A 24076-nucleotide genomic window follows, 5' to 3' on the forward strand; every position below is an offset into this window, starting at 1 on the left:
TGTGCGAAGAGTTCTGCAGTTAATTGTGCAGAGTAGACAGTATCTCTTTTGTTGGAACACATAGGCTGTATTTAAAAACAAAAAATACTTCATAAAAGATGCAAAAGTAAACGTTTTGTAAGAGAATGTGAGCTTCCTATTCCTTTTTGAAGACAAATACAGTTTCTTCCTTCCCCTGAACCACATCAAACTCTTAACCGTGGCAAAACATCTTTACTCAATGTTCATTTGCAAGTCATCTTTCTGGTGCACAATTCTTTCTAAGCATATGGGAGTAACCCAGTCTAAAACCTGGGACGGGATTCTCCAACCCCGTTTTCTGACGGGGCATGCAGCGGGATTCTCCGTTTCCCATTGTGACCGCTCCTATGCCTTCGGGAAACCCACGGGCATGGATGTACTGTTGGCGAAGAGGAGGATCCCGCCGACAGAGAATTCCCCCAGTTGGTTTCAACTTTGAATCTATTGACAGTACTAAGCACTTCTACCAGGTTTTTCCTTTACCAATGAAGAAAAATACAATGCATTAATCATCTTAATAAATGGATTAATCCTCTAACATAATGCCCTGCATTTCTCCTGGGCATTAAAAGTGCAAGTAGTGTTAATTTGTTTTAAAATAAAGATTTAGTAAAGCCATCTAAAGGAATGTCAACCAACTAAATAATTTAACAATCTTATTCGCAAAACCAAAATAGTTATTTCCATATTTAAACGTGTAACACCAGAGGGTTACACCATCGGCAAGAAGTAGCATGACCTGATCAAAGGGGGCTTATTTAAAATCGACCGCAAAAAATGAGGCAGCATTAATTGTCAACAAGATTAGACATTCTTTCTGATATTACACATAACACTGGATGATCAGCTCATTTCCTTTTTGGGAAGAAAGTTCAAACGTTCAAGACTTGGTCATTCACAATGCCATAACCAGACATATAATCCAAAAGTAATATATGTGCTTGAATCATATGAAGAGGATAAATCATTCAAGGTGCATAGTTGTAATGTAATCCATTCTGCATAAAAATATATGGGGCAATATTTAATGGAGGGATGGACTTTCCCTATTGGCTGGAGCTGGCAAGATCCCGCATTGCCTCCTTTTGGGAAGGCTTGCTGTACCATCTGCAGCAAGATAAAGGGATGGCTCTCAGCAGGAGTGCCAGTGGTATGTTGTGAGGCCCTTAAATGGTCTTTAACTGCCCACTTAAGGGCCTCAATTGGCAGTGGGATAGGAAGGCTGTCCACAAATCTTCCCACCATGGACGTATTCAGGGCAGAGCTAGGAAGGTGGCGGGGTTCTGACCTGTCAACCGCCTGCTCGATTAAATGCACCCGCCACCAAATTAAATGTGTGATGGTCAAACTATCACATCAGAAGTACGCTCAGACTTGAACAAAATTTCTTTGGAAACAAAGAATAACTTTCTAAAATATCATAGCCCACCCATACACACCGTGATAACCTACTGAATCATAAAATGTTAGGTTATGTGTCAGTATTAGAAATAGTGGCAGAGGCCAAAAAGATTGTTCTGCACCCAGAATTGTCACAAATCAAAGGCATTAACACTCAATGTGCCAATCCATGCGATCCTGAGGCCTGAATGAAATTTGCTGAATTGGCCAGCAATTTCAGGGGCGAACTGGGACAGGGAGAGAGGCAATCTCAAAAGGTATCCAAAATACGTCGGCAGCTTTCTGTTGTTTTAATATGGGTCGAGGAGGGGCCCTAAAAAATTACTGGACTGCTTTTTTAGGAAGATGCCGTTGGTCCTTTCAACGCTTGCTTGTTGGGCTGCTCAATATCTGGTGCAACTGGGCAAAGAACACTGGGCGCAATTCTCCCATCGGGAGTCTATGTGCCGACGCCGGAGTGAAAACCGGAGTGTTTCACTCCGGCGTCAGAGCCCGCTCCCAGCCCTCTATTCTCCTGCCCCGGGGGGGGGGCTAAGATCGGCGTCGTGTCATTTATGCGCGCCAGGCATTGGTGCGTAAAAGCGGCGCCGAGTAAACGACGTGGCCGGCGCCACGTAACTGGCGTCACCCACGCATGCGTGGTTGCCGTCCTCCCCGAGGCCGCCCCACAAGAAGATGTCAGATGGATCTTGCGGGGTGGCGGGACAAAGGAGGTCCTCCTTCAGAGAGGCCGGCCCGCCGATCGGTGGGCACCGATCGCGGGCCAGACCCCATTTGAGGCCACCCCCAGTGCAGGAACCCCCCCCCCCCCCACAGGCCTCCCCCACAGTGTTCCCGCGCTGTTCCCGCCGGCAGTGACCAGGTGTGGACGGCGCCGGTGGGAACCCGTCGTATTGGGCAGGCCGCTCAGCCCATCCGGGCCGGAGAATCGCCGTTTGCCCGTTACAAACGGCAAGCGGCGATTCTCCCAGCGACCAGCTGTGATTCCCACTGCACCAGTTTGGCGGGGGGGGGCGGGGGAGAGAATCGCGTGCGGGCGGCGGGGCGGTGCCCCGCCGATTCTCCCACCTGGCGTGGGGGGGGGGGAATTCCGCCCATGTATTGCAAGCTTTGCCCATTTGCTCTTGGATTTTAGAGACCCCAGTTTGCATATTTAAGGAGCTTAATGCCTCCATCTGCTCAGATTGCTTCAATGGCAGTGCATATCATCAGACCTGTGCCTGTTCTGTCACTTCAATGCAAGTTCAATCAAAACCTCATTTACACAGGGTTTCCACTGAGCAGTAAACAAAACTGTGATTGGGGAACAGGAGAAACTCCAAGACAATTCAACTTCTTTAAGCTTAAACTAACTTAGTTGCATATGTAAGTGGATTAAGAACATATCATGGCATAAGCCCTGGACACCTTGAGTCAATATGGCGCCCACCACAATTCAGATGAGGAAGAATGGGTGGCTGTGAGTTGCTTTCTCCCCCAGAGAGTCAACTGTACAGTGAAGCAGTAAAGTTACTGAGTGGAAAGAGATTTTTTTTTTATTACTCTGGTCTAATGTCCTGCGGATTCTTCAGAACTTATTTCAATGAAAACCACTCACCTTGAAAGGTACCCTGCTTTGTTTTATAATCAAAGGGATAAATGATCAAGGCACTCGTGTCTGGGATTTATCTGATGTTCCATTGTTTCTGAAAGGCACCCAGTATCTCCTCAATTTGCCGCTTAAGAAATGTCTCTTTCAAAAGGGATTTCAGTAGATCAATAAGGCAATCAATAGTATCACAATGACTTTGTTTTTGTTTTGTATCATGATGACTGATGATGAACAGCAGGGTACATCTCCATATGCAAACTACAACCTCAGATTGCTTCAATGGCAGTGCATATCATCAGAGCTGTGCCTGTTCTGTCACTTCAATGCAAATTCAATCAAAACCTCATTTGCACACATAAACAGGGTTTCCACTGAGCGTTAAACAAAACTGTGGTTGGGGAACAGGAGAAACTCCAAGACAATTCAACTTCTTTAAGCTTAAACTAACATAGTCACATATGTAAGTGAATGAAGAACATTAGCCATTAAGCCAATCAAGCTCATTTCTTCAATAGACCATTAATTCATTTTATTTCAAACTCTACCCAGCTTATTCCCACCTGCTAACCTTACATCTTATATCATTGATCCATGATAGGTTGCCTTCTTTGGCATGGCACATCTATAGCCCCAGCAGCTAAGGCACTGTCAGAACATTTCTCACCTCTAATTTGAATGTATCTATATTCACGGGGTACCAGTTAACCATAGCATTGCACGTGGCCTCTCTATACTAATAGTTTCAATCACAGAAAAGAGTCCGGATTTTTGACGGACAGCCTATGTATCATGGCAAAAATGGCAGAATTACCCAAAAATCTGAAGCTCCACCTCTAAGCATGGTGGTTTCTGTTTTCATGGGGTGAGAATGGGGTTGATTCGCTTTCCACACATGCACAGTATTAAGAGGAAGGTGATCATTTAAATCATCAGCTACCTTCACTGAAGTCACATTTTACTATCCTCGGATGTGAAACACAAAGCATGCAGAGCAGGTCTAACTTTGTGTATTTTTTTGGGTAGCCAGGAGATGTAAGGTGCACCTTTGGATATGGTCCTGGGACAACTTTGGGAGAGATCAGATGCCTTTTGAGGAATTGTTATAAATAACTTTGGAATTGTTATAAATAAGCCTAAATGTGCATCAATTCATTCACCGTCAGGCTCACTGGAACTATCACCAGACCTGTCAAAAGAAACTGTCAAGAGGACCTGTCAAAAGCACCCATCGAAAGGAGTTATCACGGGGCAGCACAGTGGTTAGCACTGCTGCCTCATGACACCGAGGACCCGAGGCCTGGAGGGATAGCCCAGCCCTGGGTCACTGTGTGGAGTTTGCTCGTTCTACCCGTGTCTGCATGGGTCTCACCCCCACAACCGAAAGATGTGCAGGATTGGCCACACTAAATTGCCTCTTAATTGACTAAACAAAGAAAAAAAGGGAGTTATCAATGCATTAAAAAGTAGTGCCCATTAAATCTTTGAAAAAATATCTGGAGTGTTGAAAACAAATGCTTGCTGTTTCACTCTGTCTCTTGACAGCCTGAGGGCCTCCATTACTGGATTAATTCTGCATGACTGATGACACAACTGTATCATATTATGGTATTTCAGTTTGATTGATAGCTACAAGAGACTCTTTGAAGTGGGACTATGAATTCCAGTGCTTGTTATTATCAGGGATTGTGCACTTGAATTAAATATTTGTTGCTATAAGGCCCCATGTAGTTGAAGGTATGTAAATGTTGTAAATGGCTTCTTATGGATGTGTGTTTTGTTCCTATGTAGTGAAATATGCAACAGACACTTAAAACTTTCATTTACCTAATCTCTGTATTGGTCCCAAGGTTTGTCCAAGGTGGATATTGGGTGACTTAGCAAGGTAGGTGTAAGGGCAAAGGGTAGAGGGCATGAGTTGGCATGGAGCTACAAAGGGCCTTGGGGTGAGTACAGGGCAAAGATTGGCATGGAGGGTATGAGGGGCCATGGTGATGGGCACAAAGCGTATGAAGGCATGGCTTAACATGGGGAACATGTTTGCTGGGTGAGAGGGATGAGAGTTGAAGCCTGGAGGGATATTTAATTGTTTATTCTTGTCTTAATTTTGGACCAAACAGTACTAAAACCTCGATGCAGGCCTTCCTAACCAGCCCACTTCTGCATCCAACATCCTCCTCACTACTTCCAGGATTGCCTGCCCCATCTCCTTACATAGCCATCCCCTCCAGACTGAAATCTGTTGTCCTGGCAGCCATTTTTAGAAGTCAGGTTGACAGAGCTGGGAATTCTCCTGACTCTGCACACCCAACTCACAGACAAAAATCCAGCCAAGGTCTTCAACCTCTTCCTTATACCTCTCACTAGCCACATCCATCTAGCTCTTTCTAACCTTTTCTTTTGCATCAACCCTAGGGAAACGTGCCATCACCGGAAGTCGCCAGAATAAATTCTGACTCAGGATAAACTGTCACTTAGAAAGGGATGAATTAATCAGGCATAGTCAGCATGGAGAAGATTGTGTTTGAATAAAATGTTTTGAGAAGAAACAAGGAATATTGATGAAGGTAGTATAGTGGATTTTGTGTACTTGAATTTTCGTAAGACATTTGGCAAGGTTCCACATGGCAGAATGATCAGAAAAGTAAAAGCTCAGTAAAAGATGCCAAAAGACAATACCGAACCAAGCTTGAGTTCCAGGCTAGCCACACGGACCCCCGCCGACTATGGCAATGTCTGCAAGACATAACGGGCTACAAGATGAAGACATGTAAAATCGCCAGCTCCAACTCGCCCCTCGCTGATGAGCTCAACGCATTCTGAGCATGCTTTGAGCAAGAGGTCAGCAAGAGCACGCCCTCCACCCCAGAAGCTTCGGATGAACTTATATCTGAGGTCACCACTGCAGATGTCAGAGCAGCCTTCTCGAAGGTCAACGCACGGAAAGCCACTGGCCCGGATAGGGTACCCGCACGAGCACTCAGGTTTTGCACGGATCAGTTGGCGGGGGTATTGGCAGGCATCTTCAACCTCTCTTTACAACAATCTGAGGTCCCTATCTGCTTCAAGAAGACAACCATCATCCCTGTACCAAAGAAAAGCCAAGCAGCGTGCCTTAAATGACTATCGTCCAATGACTCTGACATTCATCATTATGAAGTGCGTGTCATGGCATGAATCAACTCCAGCCTCCCGGATTGCCTTGATCCAGTACAATTCGCCTCCCGCTGCAACAGGTCCACAGCAGACGACATCTCCCTGGCCCTGCACTCAACCCTGGAACACCTAGATAACAAATTCATCTATGTCAGACTCCTATTTATTGACTACAGCTCAACCTTCAACACCATTATTCCTACGAAACTCATCTCCAAATTCCGTGGCCTGGGCCTCGGCTCCTCCCTCTGCGACTGGATCCTGAACTTCCTAACCCACAGGCCACAATCAGTAAGGATAGGCAACAACACCTCCTCCATGATCATCCTCAACACCGGTTTGTCCTCAACCCCCTGCTATACTCCTTGTACACCTATGACTGTGTGGCCAAATTCCCTTCCAACTTGATTTTCAAATTTGCTGATGACATCACCGTAGTGGGTCGGATCTCAAACAATGACAAGACAGAGCACAGGAATGAGATAGAGAATCTGGTAAACTGGTGCGACGACAATAATCTCTCCCTCAATGTCAACAAAACGAAGGAGATTGTCATCGACTTCAGGAAGCGTAGTGGAGAACATGCCCATTTACATCAATGGGAATGAAGTAGAATGGGTCGAGAGTTTCAAGTTCTTAGGTGTGCAGATCACCAACAACCTATCCTGGTCCCCCCATGCCGACACTAAAGTTAAGAAAGCCCACCAACGACTCTACTTTCTCAGAAGACTAAGGAAATTTGGCATGTCAGCCACGACTCTCAACTTTTACAGATGCACCATAGAAAGCATTCTTTCTGGTTGTATCACAGCATGGTCTGGAGCCTGCTCTGCCCAAGACCTCAGGAAGCGACAAAAGGTTGTGAATGTAGCCCAGTCCATCACGCGAACCAGCCTCCCATCCATTGACTCTGTCTACAATTCCCGCTGCCTCGGAAAAGCAGCCAGCATAATTAAGGCCCCACGTACCCCTGACATCTTCCACCGTCTTCCGTCAGGAAAAAGATACAAAAGTTTGAGGCTACGTACCAACTGACTCAAGAACAGCTTCTTCCCTGCTGCCATCAGACTTTTGAATGGACCTACCTCTTATTAAGTTGATCTTTTCTCTCCACCCTAGCTATGACTGGAACATTACATTCTGCAGCCTCTCCTTCCTTCCCTATGTACGGCAAGCGTTGTCTGTATAGCATGCAAGAAACAATACTTTTCACTGTATACTAATACATGTGACAATAATAAATCAAATCAAATCAAATCATGGGATGTGGAAGAACGTGATCATTTGGATCCAAATTTAAGCGGTTTCCAGTGGCTTTCCACAGGGCTCAGTATATATATATATATATATATATTTGGACTTAAATGTGGGAGGCATGATGGGAAATTTGCACATGACACAAAGGTTGGCCATGTAGTTGTGAAGATGATAAATGTCGACTCCAGAATCATATCAATGGTTTGGTTGAGTAGGCAGAAAAGTGACAAATGGAATTTAATCCAGAGAAGTGTGCATTTGTGGGGCCAAACAAAGCAAGGGAATATACAATAAACAGGAGGATATTGAGGGGGGTGGCGTAAGTGAGAGGCCTTATGAGTGCATGTCAACAGGTCCCTGAAAGTGGCAGGGCAGGTGCATAAGGTGGTAAAGAAAACATGTTGAATGCTTTCCTTTATTGAACACAAAAGCAGGAATGCAATACTAGAACCAAATAAAGCACTGTTTAGGGCACAGCTGAAATATTGTGTACAGTTCTGGTCGCCACATTACAGAAGGACATAATGGTTAAACAGCAGCTATGAGGGAAGATTGGCTTGGCTAGGCTAGGATTGTTTTCCTTGGAACAGAGGAGGCTGAAGGGTGACTTACTTGAGGTGTCCAAGATTACAAGGGGCCTGGAAAGCGTAGACAGGAAATACCGGATTCCCCTAGCGGAGAAGTCAATCATCTGGGGTCACAGATTTAAGGTGATTGGTAGAAGGATTATTGAGGACATGTACAAAAGCTTTACCCAGAAGGTGGTGAATGTTTAGAATTTGTTGCCTAGTTTGGTGGTGGATGCAGAAACCCTCAACTCATTTAAAAGGTACCTTGATCAACACCCAAAGTGCTGCAAATTTGCAAGGTTATGGACCACGTGCTGGAAGGGGGGGGGGGGGGGGGAAATCAGCCATTAGAGACACAATAGGTTGAATGGCCTATTTGTGTTGTAACTTTTCTATGGTTCTAAATTACCTAGCATCAAGATATACATACTATATATATTATAAGATTAGCAATACGTTTAGGATTTTAAATATCTAATTTGATTGCATTTAGCTTATATGTGCAACTAATTTAATCGCCTGACAAGAGTATCCTTGTACAATATAGATATATATATTATATATGGAATTAAAGTAAAAGCAATCAGAAAGGTCTAACTCTTACCAACTGTTAAATTTCATTATTAAAATAGCATTAAACTTAATTATTTCAGAATTATAATCTGAAACTGCAATAATATTAACATAGGTTTATATGATTAACTGTCACCGATCATTGCAACTCCTGTTGGTAGTTCTATAGTAACATTTCACATAAAAGTACAATTTAAACAAGTGGCTGGGGGAGCAGGGAAGTGAGCGGGTAGTGAAGATCAAGGAGAAATGGGAAGCGGAGTTGGGATGGGAGATCAATTGGGGAATATGTAGTGTGGCACTGCGTAGGGTAAACTGGACCACCTCTTGTGCAAGGATGAGCCTGATACAGTTTAATGTGGTGCACAGGGTGCATATGACTTGGGCGAGAATGAGTGGGTTCTTTCAGGAGGTAGCAGATGAGTGTGAGAGGTGTGGGCGGGGGCCAGTGAATCACACGCACATGTTTTGGGGTTGCAAAAAAATTGGGAAGATTCAGGGTGGGAGTGTTTGTGGTCTTAGCCAGGGTAGTGGAAGAGGAAGTGGACCCCAACCCTTTGGTGGCGATATTTGGGGTTTCAGAGAAGCCGGGGCTCATGGAGATGAGGAAGGCGGGTGTCGTGGCCTTCGCCTCTCTGATTGCACGGCGGCGAATTTTGCTGGAGGGGCGGTCGGCATCGCCACTGGGATAGCGGCTTGGTTGGGTGACCTGTACGACTTCCTGCAGTTAGAGAAGATATAGTATAAGTTAAGGGGCTCTTCAGGGAGGTTTGAGGAAAGGTGGGGGACGTTTGTGAACGGGTTTGAGGAGCTGTTCTTCGGGGGTGGAGGGGGGGGGGGGAATCTGTACAGACTGCATAGTTGATTGTTGGGAAGTATGTTTCCTGGGGTGTTTATTCGCTATAACCTGTTTTGATACATGTTTGTAATAAAATACTTTTAAAAAAAAGTACAATTTAAAAAATATGAATGGGCTAATTTCTTATTTTTGTGGTGTGGATGGGAAAGAATAATTGTGAAGTATTTTCACAGATTAAAAATGCTTAACCTAGATTAGCAATTCACTGCTACTGAAACCACTAGGTAACTGCTCACAAATTACATAATTGAGTAATGGGGTAGGATACTGGTTAGGGCAGTGGTTCTCAACCCATGGTCTGTGGACCACTATGGTGAGAGTACTGCATATGGGCCGTGGCAAAAGAAATAATACAATTATGTGTACCTCGTATATACCATAATCGTACATTATTATTCGCCATTTGATTTGCTTCACAAACATCCTTGCGTAATATAATCTGCATTGTATTTGTGAATGTGCATTATAAACTATTAGAAATAACTGCATTTTAAATATCCGTTGATATATAAGTTTGACTCTCATCAATCGTGGGCTATGTAAAAGAATAATGTTTAAAACGGCTTGCATACGTTGTAGTCTGCAAAAGTTTTTGGTGACAATATATGGGTTAGAGAGATTTTGTACTTAAAACTTGGAAAATCTTTATTTTACTTTTATAAGGCAAAGACGGGTTTAGCGGTCTTTGGCACAATTCTCTTACTTTAATGAATCACTGCAGGCATACACTACTTGTCGAAGTTCTGTTCGGTCAGGTAGCTGAGGTGGTTGAACGCTGGAATAAAAAGGGTGGTTCTGGGTTACAGTCTCTGTGCCACTTGTTGCTGCCATTTACTTGCTCAGCTCCATCAGTTTTTAGCTGGGACACAAAATACCATAGAATCCCTGCAGTGCAACAGGAGACCATTCGGATCATCGAGTCTGCACTGACCCTCTGAAAGAACACCCGACCTGGGCCCAATCCCCCGCCCTATCCCCATGACCCCACCTAACGACACATCTTTGGATAGGGACAACTTAGCATAGCCAATCCACCTAAACAGCACACCTTTGGACTGTGGGACCAACCGGAGCACCCAGAAGAAACCCACACAGACCCGGGGAGAGTGTAAATGCTTCACAGACAGTCACCCAAGGCTGGAGCTGTGAGGCAGCAGTGCTAACCACTGTGCCACCCGCATTGCATGGTGGAGAGCTAACATCATCCAGGATTTCATCAATGCAAGTTACTATGAGGTATATCATGGAAGTGCTGGTTGAAATGCCCTCTGACTTCACCCATCTAAATGGTCTCCCCACTTGATTGAAATCAGTATTTCACCACGTGGGAAAATACAAGCATGAGGCAGTATTCTACTACATTGCAATGCCCAGTTGCCAGTCAATTTTTTTTGGTTTAAAATTCTAGGCGCAGTAGTATCTCAATGCCCTCCAAAAATATAGGCCCATAACTTCCTGGTTTCCCAGCACTACATTTAGGGGGTACCCCTATCATGCACTGGGGAATCCTTCTCGGAAGTTCCCACATTAGGGTTCACCTGGTGATTGCACAGAAGTGCTAACTTCCTCTGGACAATTGCTCTGGACTGAGAACCATCCGACAGAAGCAATATAAATGGCTAACTTTGGATGGTTCTGCCAGTTTTACCCTGATATTTACTCTGAAAGAGTTAGAGGAAAAAAATCAATTCCAACTCCTGAGTAACAATTTAAACACCCAGACTTGCATGTGATACCCCTCCACACACATGGCCCCCGCAGGGGACCCCCCACTGCAGATTTACTCTCCCCACCCACCTCCACTCCCAGACTGGCCACTCCCCCTCCATTCCAACCCTCCCCACATCTCCTCCCAGACTGTTATCCCTCCACACCCCGTTTTCGGATCCACTTAACTTTGAAACTTACCATCTGCCTTTAAATCGTCCCATTATACACCTCCTTTATGGCAGTTGGTGCTGTAAAAAAGGGGACGGGTCTTACCTCCCTGCGACCTATTTACTTTGCGCTGATGCTGCCGGGGGCGCACTTTATTGCTCCTGTCTCACCCAACCTGATTGAGGAAGGTTAGGTGAGACAAGAACTTTGGAATTTGGTAAGTCTGTCAAGAACAGCAATATGTCGGAGATTGCCACTCTTGAGGAAGTTACGGGTCATTGTGTACATGTTCATAAACAGTGCAAGAATGATTCAAAGCCAACTAATAAATATTAAATCTATATTTAAGTGAGGATTTCAATAAATCATTATTTCTCTTCATTTCTCTTTCAAGAGTCCTATTGTTGATTTGTTTTCTTTCTTTTGACTAAAGACTACTTAGTACTGTCACAAAATACAAAGTGAAAAGTTGTTCTACAATCCAGTGACGTGCACTAGAAAGAAAATTGGTATGGTAATACCACTACCAGACAAAAACAGTTTCTAAGATATCCATGAGCATGGCCGTTTAGCTTTTCCTTCTTAGAGCACAATGCTTGCTTTTCGTTCTGTGCTATTCCCCCCAAAGGGACAATTTTGATATAAACTCATCAGACAGAGAAATTTCAGGTTTGAATCCATTTCCTAACAAAAGTACCAAACCCTTAAGGTTTTGAGGGCTCAAGGCTCTGTGTTTCCCTACAACCTAGATACAGTCAGATATAGATCGTTTTTATTCTGCAGAATAGCTAAATTTAATTAAAAGAAAAAGCTCATGTAACAAGCTTCAACTGCAAGGATATTAATATAATCCCTTAAAGAGGATGATCGCAAGCCTGCAGAGAGCAACCAGTTCTAAGCATGGTGTAAAATTCTGGTTGTTCCAAATTTGAGGAGGGTGCAGAGGAGATCAAGTAAAGGATATTAGGAAATTAAGCAACAGAGCTACAAGGAGATACACAAGAAAGTCTAAGTGTTACCAGAGAAAAGAAGGGAAACCTTATTAAAGCTGTTGAGGATCTAAGGGGCATAGATAAATGAAATCCTTTTTAATTGCTCTACATAACCACAAACAAGAAATAAAAAACCCAAGCACAGAATGCAGAATATGAACAGTTCAGATGTTATTATTTTAGAGGGTGGTGAATATGTAAACTACATTGGTCAGGGGCAATGGAACAAATGGTGCTGGAAAATTCAAGGGGAAGGTGGGTCATTTTAAGGCATAAGTAGCAGGAGACAAATATGAGGCAGTTTTTAAAAATCTTGCTATCAGCCATATGGATTGCAATGGTCCTTTCTGGTCCTATAGATTCCTATGTTCTTAGTGAAGTTTTATTCACTTCACAACATCATCTCTTCCTCACTGCAGGAAGCAAACATTTTAAAAAGGTGTATTGAAACTGTATACATGGCACTTGCTAGCAAAAATCAGTTCAGTCGATTTCTATGTGAAAAGACAATGAGGGATTGCAGAGTCCCATTCATGAGATGCATCCTTCACAATCCAGGGCGTGGCTTTTTAAAATACAATTTTGAAATCTATCCCACATATATAATAAACCACATGTGCCATCAATCTCCCACTGTATACTTTGATTAACTGCGTGTTATGGTTTCCACAGATAACTTTTTGCTTAGAAATCTTTGGTTTTAATTCTGTAAAATTTATTATTATAATCTTTCTTCCAAATCAACACAATATTTCAATAAGTAAGAAAAATCAAGCAAAAATGTAAATTTCTTACCTTCACAATTGCCATTGTCACTCCATCTCTTCCGGTAGGATCTCAGAAACTGAAATACAGCTGTCAGAATCTTCACTCCTCTGGTGTCTGACAGCACTTCCAGATTTTTATTTTCTTTTTGTTTGGTGTGAGCAAAACTCAACAGCAGCATTGCACAAATGCATTAGTAAGTTCAAAAGATCACGTTAGAAAAGGGCTCCTTGTATAAACCGGATTATCAGCACCCCTTTCTTGCCTTATGGCTCACCAGCATCAAAGCCCAAAATAGCTCCTCCAAAAATGTGCCTGATTCTTTCAAATTAACATCTTACCCATTTACAGAAAAATATTGTTCACTTACCAAAAGATTTATGAGCTCGTAATAATTAGGAAGTGATGAATCAGTAAGACATACATTAGTCCCATCATAAAATAGCATGAAGCAATGAGAGCAGAAAGATCTTCTTTCTTTTCTGCATGCTCATTTTGGAGACCGAATTGGAATTGATCAAACTAGATCTGGTAAGGTCACAAAGATTGCTGATGGCCAGATGTATTGTTGTGAAGGATCACATGTTTAGATATCTTTAACTAGATTAAAAAGCAAATATCCTCCACTTTTAACTTAGGCATTCCCATTGCATTCTGCATTGCTTTGTTACAATGAAAACACAGGGACTACCGAGTACGTACATTTTATTCCGTGTAGGGAGGAAGAAGGGTCAGTCCTAACGTATTTATGTGAAACACTTTGCATCAATGACAAGTATATGCTAGCAGACAAAACATTAGATTTAAACAGGTCATTCGAACATTGTGTAACTAGTCAGTTCATTAGCATGGTGCTCTATAGCAGTGCTACATTATTGCACACTACTTAGCAACAGGAAAAGTAAAGATAAAGAAAGATATGATGCAAGCAGATACAGAGCAGTTTCATGAGAGGGGTTAAAGACTGAATATGGCCTGAACCAGAGAAATGCTTTGGTCAAAAACCACACAGAAGTAATGTAATCTACCCAATGGGCAACACCATATCAGGGATCTTCCATAACACACATGGACCTCCAGGCATCGGGTTGTTGTATCATTGGCATACTCCTTTTTCTTTTCAAGAAGAATGTCTTAAAATAATATTGATAGTTGTGCCATTAACTCATCTAATTAATTCATATCACAATAGTTCAGAATATGTTCATTTTGGATTTAGATTATTCTAATCCGCTGGAACAAATTGGTTAATTGTTTCTTAATTTCCCTTCCTTAATGTAGAGATGCTGGCGTTGGACTGGGGTGGGCACAGTAAGAAGTCTTACAACACCAGGTTAAAGTCCAACAAGTTTGTTCCGAATCACTAGCTTTCAGAGCACAGCTGATGAAGGAGCTGTGCTCCCGAAAGCTAGTAATTTGAAATGAACCTGTTGGGACTTTAACGTGGTGTTGTAAGACTTCTTACTGTCCCTTCCTTATGGCTGAGTACTGACTTGGCAAAAGTAAATTCAGTATGGAATTTTTACAGCTTATGGAATTACAGAAAATACCATACTGTCCTTTTCTTTCTCATTCCTTAATTCAGATACTTAATTATAACGCATCCAGAAAAAACACCGTGGAACAGTATTGCATTCAGTTAAGGAGAGTAGTTACATTGTACAATTACACACTTGTTCTAAGTTAGTTGCTCTTTACCAGGTAACTTCTATGGCTTCCTCCTCTGCCCCATAAAATGACCCACCTGATACTAAAACTATATTTCAATGCAAAATGACGGGTAAAACTACACCCAACTATGGCAATGTGCAACATGTTGGTGAATGTTTAAAAAGTAATTTGATTAGATTTTGAAATTTCTCATAATTAAATTAGAAATTACAACCATTTACAATTCGCCACTGTGTCCGATTAATAACATATTTTCAGTATCAAGATCAACACCTGATGCAGGCTGTAAATAAAACTTATGAACATTGGATTTCCACTTTTGTTTTAGCTTTAGCTCCAAATCATTAAAACCTTGTTGTTAGCTTACTTCTTCAGATTTAGGTATTAACTTCAAAAGCTAGTTTTGACTCACAAGTAAGTGGCTGCAGGGGATTTTCAGACATGAAATCTTTCTTTGAACAAAACAGCTGGCACATTTACAATATAAATGTGCAAATACACAATATAATTCATCCAAGATTAAACACATCAGATTATTCTAAAAGATGTGAGAAACCACTATGTTAATACAAGCTGGGTTTTTTTAATTGGAGGGCTTTCTTTAATGTTAAATCAATTTAAAAATAATGCAAACACTGAAAATCTTTCTAGACATTTATGGTCTAAGCATGTTTGTTGTAATTACTCTTCCAACAAATTAAAATTTTTATAATGCAATCATGAAAAAAATGAAATAAAAGCAGAAAATGTTGCAAAGACACAGCATTTCCTGTCAGTACCTGTAAGGAAAAATGCAAGTTAACATTTTGGGTGGAGACTCTTGTCAGAACCAGAAACTGGAGCATAATCAAGTTCTTTACAGGAACTTTACTGAAAACAGTGAAGTTGAAAGGAAAAAAAACAAGTTAAAAATTAAGGGCAGAATTATATGGCAAGTTTGTAAATGGGGGTGTATGATTGTAAAAGTTTCCCTATTGCCCACTTCAAGTGACATTTCCTGTCCAGCCCCAATTTTCAGACTGGCGGATAGAGTTCAGAATGGGTAAACCTGAAAATTAACCCTGTTTAGGCCTTGGGCGGAAAGGCGATTTGGGTGCCTCCAGCACCAGCACTCCCCCAAAAGGTCTTATCTCTGTAGGGGCCGATAGCTTTCTGATACAGGACTTCCTCCTGGCTGAGGGGCAAAAGTCCCACCTCCAGACAACTGGAGCGTGAAATGGCTGCGAGGTAGTTGGTATGGGTGGGTATGTATTTGCTGCTGACTCCATGGATGGCACGAAGGGAAACATCGCCATCTGAAGTATCCTAGCCAAAGATTCAGGTACGCTACCGACCATCACAAGTGGAGCTAGTGATACCTAACAACTGAAAATTTTGTCTATCTTCTCATTTCCGAATGCAGGTAAGTCTGTTTTGCATTATTTCAAATTTTCTGCATTTTCAGTTTGTTTCTTTTCCCTTTGTTTTTCTTCATATCTTTTCACTCCATTTGCCTACTATTTCCATATATTTTATACCCTTCCATTGCCTTAGTTGGATGATCTCCATACACTACCCATTAATTTTTAATTATTTTCTAGCCTTTCAGAAATAAATAGTCCAATTCATTACCTTGCTCCCCAACCCACCCCAACAACCCCTGTAATGCCCACACTGTACCCCCATGTTTATTTTATTCAAGTCCAAAAATGGTCTTACTTATTTTTCAGTTGAAGGTTGTGATATGGGCTTACATCCAAAATTTTAACCATCTTTGTTATTTTTTCTGGTGCTGAAAGGCTTGCTATGCACTTCCAGCATTTTCTTATTTATTACTGCGCTCCTGTAGTTGTGTTTGCTGTTTCCCTACCTCCATTCAGGACCTAGTGAGTGCATCTTTGTGTTGATTAAGATGAAAATAGCCCTGCTCAGAAGTTGAATATTTTTTCCACTTTCTGTAACCAGTCTCACCCTCAAGTATATCATAGGTCAGAAGCAGAACAAATCTTTCCATACTGTCAAATAATGCTGCTTCACTACCATTTCATTTCAGCATCCTTCTCTGTACAAGTTTTATTTTGAACATCAGTCATTCCTGTGCTCTCTCTAAATGATCCAAACCAGTTAATGTTAACTGGTGCTCATCTGTGGATAGCTCTGTGTAATGGACTATCTTCCATAGGAAACTAAATCAAGACTCATTGAGCTAATTTCTAAGCCGATTTTCTTCCAGCAATCTGGGCTGATTTTGAACACAGTTCAAAAAACAGAATGGATAGTGTACGAGGCTACTATAGCACATGCTCAATAAATTTTTAATCCAAACTCTGTTAGGTCAATTTAAGAAAGCACAATGAAGGAGCAGCACTGCTACAACAGTCATGTTCTTTGACATGGATTGGAGATTGGAGTAACTCCTGGAATGAAAATGGGGAAGGAGGGAGATCTGTAGCTGGGCAATATAGATGTTTCCTGTTGTACTAAGTACAGGAGGAATTGGCAATTTCTTGGGAGCCGATCATCTATACACCCTCTCATCGGAATTGATGTAAAAGAGAGGCAGAACTGAAGGTCAGAAAATATTAAAAAATAACAAATGGACAGAATGCATTAGATGTGGGTAACCATTTCCATATTAGTTGCGGAACAAGAAGCACCAAGGCATGCTGTACAAAATGTCTTTGCTGGCCATTTAAAAAATAAATTCCTTATAAAACTGCAACATGTCTCAGGGTTTTGAAGACTTGCTGCAGTAGGTAGCATTAAAAGGCCAATTGATTATCACGGACCCAAACATGGTAGCAAGCTTCAATGTTATGAGAATCAGAATAAGAGATAGGCATTTTAGAACAGTGAAGAAGAGGAATTTCTTCAGTCAGAGGGTGGTGAACCCTTGGAATTCTTGAACCCAGAGTGCTGCGTCGCCTCAAATCATTGAGTATATTCAAGCCAAAGACTGATGGATTTCTAGATAGTAAGGCTTTAAGGGATATGAGGATAGTGCAGGAAAATGGCGTTGAGGCAGAATAACAGCCGTGATCTAGTTCAGGGTTTTTCAAACTCAGGGCCATGACCTGGAGTATATTGGGAGGGTCACGGATCAATCGTGGCAGAAGTGCCGAACGGTCGCGACCGTCTTTTAAAAATGCCAGCCTCAACAGGCTTTCAGAAGCACATGTGGATCAGGCAGTGCGAAGGTCCAGATCCCAGTGGGGCAGCCTGGAGCCCAGTGGGGCAGGTCGTCTACTCCTAACATCAGCGTGCTGTCCAAGGACCAAATATATTTTTAAAAATAAGGGACCATTTTGTAATAAGGAAGTCAGGGCCAGAGACACCAACAGGTCAGGAACTCACTACTGAATCGGAGTTCGAGAACAAATCTCTCGATTTTTTTCAAAAGGTTGCAGCGAGAACTTAAATCGTCAGCTCAAGTCCTTGGCAGAAATGTAACATTGAATGAAAAAGCAAGTGAGATTGTGAGGACCAAGCAGGCTCACCTGTTGCATTAATGGAAAGCAATAATGGTGTGTCACGAAGGTTGGCCAGCGTGGGTACCAAAGGTTGGCCAGTTGATGAAAGTGGGTCCCGGGAAAAATAGTTTAATGGCGGAATGGGTTCAAGGGGCTGAATGGCTACTTCTGCTCCTACTTCCTTTGTTCCTCTCCAAGTCATTAGCCTATTAAATTTTTAAAAAATCTATATATTCGGAAATCATGAACTGTTCATATGAGAAGCAAATCTGAGTCCCTGCAAGAACTGGCCTCACCCTATCCACACCCCTCCCTCCACATCCCTGAAAACGCTTTTGGCCAAACATCTCTCTCCACTGAACCAGAAACAGAGGTCCAATTAAAGAATACAGAAAGCAAAAATAGTCCCCTCACTGCACTATGTGGATATACTGGCCACCTCTCTTCCCTCTGAGCAGGTTTTCACTTCCCTATCTCCAGCTCAACATTTTTATCAACCCCCTTCCCACAATGTCCATTTTCCATTTCAACTCATCCATTGGTTGTTTATCCTTTTGTTACATGCCATTGGATGGAACTCACCCTCATGGAATACTCCACATCACTGTATTTCCCCTTTTCCAATAACTCCAACTACATCTTTTATTTATAGGCTCATCCACTACTTTCTGCATTTCTTCCCCCAACTGCCAGTTACATGGTTGTTCACCTACACGTACTGACTTGAATTTGCTTTCTTCATAGAATAGACATAGAATTTACAGTGCAGAAGGAGGCCATTTGGCCCATTGTGTCTGCAACGGCTCTTGGAAAGAGCCCCCTACTTAAGCCCCACACCTTCACCCTATCCCTGTAACCCAGTAACCCCATCTAAGGGCAATTTATCATGGCCAATCCACCTAACCTGCACATCTTTGAACTGTGGGAGGAAAGCGGAGCACCCGGAGGAAACCCACGCAGACTCCGCACAGACAGTGAACAAGCGGGAATTGAACCTGGGACCCTGGTACTGTGAAGCCATAGTGCTAACCACTATGCTACCATGCTGCCCCTTCCTTCCTCCCCCTTTAGTTTCTCTCTATCCTTAGAGAGGCAGAATAATAGAGGCAGAAGCCTGTAAATAACCTGAACTCGTATCAGCCGGTAAAATGGGAGCTTCTCCACCTTCAAAATACAAAATATAAAATCCATTAAATAGCATGAGAGAACGTAACTAGACTGGTTAACTTGATAGTGTGGCACATACGAAACAGAAGTTAAATTATTTGACTAGAATAATTTAAGTTGTGACAATAAAACAGGTTAAACTTGACAGCCAAGACTAAATTTAATTGCTTTCTAGGAAAATAAGCATTATTTTAGCACCTCATGGATATCCCTAAATAACAGAAAGCCCATAGGTAGCAGGTTAAATAATTTCCATTGTCACAAATATCACTGACTAGATAGCCCTATAGAGAGCTCAATGAGCTGATCAGGCCATCTTAATTCATCCCACAATCTGCATGAGTTTCAGAATTCTCCTTCCCTCTTTGTTCTCCTGCTGGAGATTAAATGAAAATCGCTTATTGTCACAAGTAGGCTTCAAATGAAGTTACTGTGAAAAGCCCCTAGTCACCACATTCCAGCGCCTGTTCAGGAAGGCTGTTACGGGAATTGAACCGTGCTGCTGGCCTGCCTTGGTCTGCCTTCAAAGCCAGCGATTTAGCCCTGTGCTAACCATGAACACAGGCAACAGGAGGAGGAACAACTAAAAGCAGTCTTTTAAAAGTGGACTCGGGTCAGTAGCTGAGACACATGCACACAAGTTAAGTGAAGTGTAAAATCCTGCCAGCTGTTAACATCTCGGTTCGATACCGCCTCTGGGCCACTATCCGTGTGGAGTTTGCACATTCTCCCTGTGTTTGCTTGGATTTCACCCCCACACCCCGAAGATGTGCAGGGTAGGTGGATTGGCCACGTTAAATTGCCCCTTAATTGGAAAAAATGAATTGGGTACTCTAAATTTATTAAAAACCCCATCTCAGACTATTAACCATCATGATAAAATAACTGCCACCCTCTGCAGGTCAAGAAAGAGCCATTGAGTACAATAGCCCCACCTACTGACAAAAAGTAGCCTGACATCCTGAAATTACTTGGTCATAGTTCTAAAAATGTTTATTTGATCCAAATATAAACCATCCAGACAGAAACAAAACTTCTGTTGCCTAATTGAATGATTGTAATCTAAAAGAGAAGCTATCTGCTGTCAGATTATGTCATTCATTAGTAAATATGAAAATAAGGCCTGGATTTTCGCCGGCGGGGGATAGACAGTTAGCTCGTGTGCAGCAATCCTGATCCTTGCTGGCTCCTTTGCTTGTGGGGGGGTGGGAAGTCCGTCCGTCCGTCCGTCCCCCCCCCCCCACACACACACAATTTTAGTGGAGGTAAGCCTCTTCTGTCAGGAAACTGGGTTCAGAACTTTCAAGAGGAATAGTGAACCATCGGGAAACCCCAGTCCCAAGTGGGGAAGCAGAGCCACCTCTCCGGGAATTCTTCCATTGTTTTTCTATAATGTCTTCTTTCAGTTTCAATAGGTAGATGTTGTATTGTAAGTTAGCAGTGTTTTTATTCAGTTGATTATGGGCTCTGTCCGGTAAAGGTAAGTTGGCCAGGTGATTGATCAGCACTGTGTAAATGGTGAAATGTCTTAAGAGTACTTCTCCACAAGGAAAAGTATTAGCGCCAATTCAAAACTGAGAAAACAGTAGGTCGGATCTCTAGTGCAATAATCTGAAGTGATTCAAATGCCCAGAGCCCTTTTAAATCTTAAAAGAAGCCCTTGGGCAGCTTTCACTTAGAGAAAAAAAATCATGTGCTCCTGGGCCACTTTGACTGATAGAATATCTGGTGTAGCTTAGAAAAATATCAGTCACAGAATTGTTACAGCGCAGAAGGTGGTCATTCAGCTCATCATGTCTGCACTGACTCTCCGAATGAGCCATTCACTACGTGCCATTTTCCCACCTTCTCTCTGAAACTCTGCACATTATTCCTTTTCAAATAGCAGGCTAATTCCTTTTTGAATGGTTTGATTGAACCTGCAACGTTCTCGGGTAGTACACTGCAGACGTTAGCCACTAATGACATGAAAAAGTTTTTCTCATATCACTTTTGCTTTTTCTGCGAATTACATTAAATCTGTGCCCTTTCACTCTCAATCGTTTCATGATTTGAGACCATAAGACATAGGAGCAGAATTAGACCATTCGGACCATCGAGCCTGCTCTGCCATTCGATCATGGCTGATATGCTTTCTCATCCCCATCCTTCTGCCCTTAGTAACCAAGAACCTATCTATCTCTGTCTTAAAGACACTCAGTGACTTGGCCTCTACAGCCTTCTGCGGCAATCAGATTCACCACCCTCTAACTGAAGAAATTCCTCCTCATCTCAGTTTTAAAGGATCGTCCCTTTAGTCTATGGAATAGTTTCTTCCAACTGGTCTGTCTGTAAACCTCATGATTTATTATACCTCTATTAAGTCTCCTCTCAACCTTTTTTCCTCCAAGGAAAACAGACCCAACTTCTCCAGTCAATCTTCATAACTGAAGTTCCTCATTCCTGGAAAAATTATTGTGAATCTTTTTTGCACTTACCCAAATGGCTCACATCCTTCCTAAGTGTGGCATAAAGCCACCTGTTTTCCTTCAGTTTCAATAAGAAAGGAAATGAAATGAAATGAAAATCAGTTATTGTCAAAGTAGGCTTCAAATGAAGTTATTGTGAAAAGCCCCTAGTCGCCACATCGCGGCGCCTGTTCGGGGAGGCTGATACTGGAATTGAACCGTGCTGCTGGCCTGCCTTGGTCTGCTTTCAAAGCCAGCGATTTAGCCCTGTGCTGTTCACATCTCTCAATAGTTGATATTACAGCTGAATCCATTCTGAATGCTTGGCTGTGTTTCAGGCTACAGGACCACTTACCTACACATGGAGCTCTGTTTATATTTTGGTTGACAGTTTTAAGGGGTTATTAAATGATTATATCTGTCTTTAATGTGGTGAGCGAATAAGTGTTTTTTTACAACAGAGTGATCACTTGGGGGGACTTAAATTTCTTTGAAAAGCTTTTATGAACAGGTTTTGTTCAGTACAAAGTGTATTTGAATGACAGTTCTATTAGATTGCTAGAAGTTAATTTGTAAAATGTTCATTTTAAAGACATCTAGAGGTATGTCCACAGTGGTAACTAGATGAGTGGTTGGGAGAAAATGTGAAAAAGGAGAATAAAAAAATATTTTTTAAAAACTAGATGAATGGCTGTGGAGGATACATGGGGGAAATGAGGAGTGTGATGGGGTATGGGGTGTATGAAGGGACATGAAGGAAGCATGAGGAGTATGAGGGCATAAGTGGGTATGGGGGCATCTGGGATGGGATGGGAGGGGTGAAAGCTGAGGATTTGAGGGCCTGTCATTCATCATTACAACGAGACTAATGTCCCAGAAAACGGAGGGGGTGTTCCAGCCTACCGGTCTTACCATCTGTCCTCCTCCATTACAGCCACAAGCCTGCCTCCAGGGCTGGTGGGTCTGACTCCATCCTGCCTCCACCTTCCTAAAATAAATATTTGGTGGGCAGGAGTCTTTTTAAAGGAGATGGGTCTGCTGAGTAGAGATGTTACTTGACTCAACCTTCCCACTTCTTCCATGAAAATTGGGCCCCAATTGTTTTTAACCTATCTTCATTCTCAAATAATTGGTATATTGCTCCTTATGGCTCCAAACAAATGCTCTGCCTATGTAAAGTCATCATTTCTGATGATACAAAACCTCATTATCACAATTGTTTTCCAGTTGAAAGCATTCTCCCAGTGTTCTGGATAGAACATACTTGTAACAGGTTACTCATTAATTACTCATACATAACTGTCTCATCAACTGTGATGCATGCCACACTGGTTGGTATACGGTACAATCCATATTTCACGTTGGATCAATGTAAAATATATGCTTATAGTGCACGGCTAGAATTGGTTTCGCGCCACTTTCACACTAACACATATTGGTTTGGATAGTTTGATCATGAACTCAACGAACAATGTGAGAAATGACTATAAATAAAACTAAAATATACTTATTTTCAGAGTACCTACAGCTGCTATCAGCTACAGTTTTCATGACAGTACATCATTCGTAAAAACATAAGTAACCCTCTTTTCTTAAAAAAAAAAGCATTCTGCATTAAAAATGTACAAAGATTATTAAGGAAGTCACACTGTATGGGATATATAATGCTTATTTTGAAAGCTGCAAAGTGAATGTTCTAAATTTAACAAGTTTTTAAAGTTTCAGGCCTGGCCATCTACATGCCTGGCTCTGTTGTAACATTCAAAATGTGGTTACCAACTTACAAGCAACAATAGACAAGTCAGCAAACCTGCACTATTGTTCTAAGATTCAGCTGAATGTATTTGTGCTGCCTTATTCATTACTTCATCCTAGTGATTGGATCTGGATAGAGAACCAGGGAATTATTAAGAGCAGCTAGGGGTAAGCGGGAAAGGAATTGTCTAGATTAGGTGTGCAAGAATAGACTGAAATATGGCTGGAATTTAAAGGGAATTGTAGGTCTGTAGGGTTACCAAGAGACCCCAAGTTCAACGCATAAGGAATTTTTAAAAAAATTGTCCTTCTTCCAAACACACAGCGGATAACAAAACTACAAATTTGCAAAGTTAAAATTTTGTTCCATTCTCTCTTATTCAGTCGTCTTGTTTATTAGTGATAATAAGGGATAAGGTTAACTGAACAAGGGCTAGACTACTTACCAACTTGCTTGGGTAGAGAAAAACGACTTGACAGCTTGAAAGTAATCAGAGTGTTTATTCCTTCATCTACAATCCTACATCT

General features: G+C 42.1%; 1 protein-coding gene across 4 annotated transcripts in view; it reads right to left on the bottom strand.

Annotated features, from left to right (window-relative positions):
- Window positions 1-24076, bottom strand: part of prdm11 (PR domain containing 11) — a 202059-nt gene that overhangs the window by 71515 nt on the left and 106468 nt on the right. The gene's annotated exons all lie outside the window — the stretch shown is intronic.

This window comes from Scyliorhinus torazame, chromosome 10 (assembly GCF_047496885.1).
Source record: "Scyliorhinus torazame isolate Kashiwa2021f chromosome 10, sScyTor2.1, whole genome shotgun sequence".
Classification (NCBI taxonomy): domain Eukaryota; kingdom Metazoa; phylum Chordata; class Chondrichthyes; order Carcharhiniformes; family Scyliorhinidae; genus Scyliorhinus; species Scyliorhinus torazame.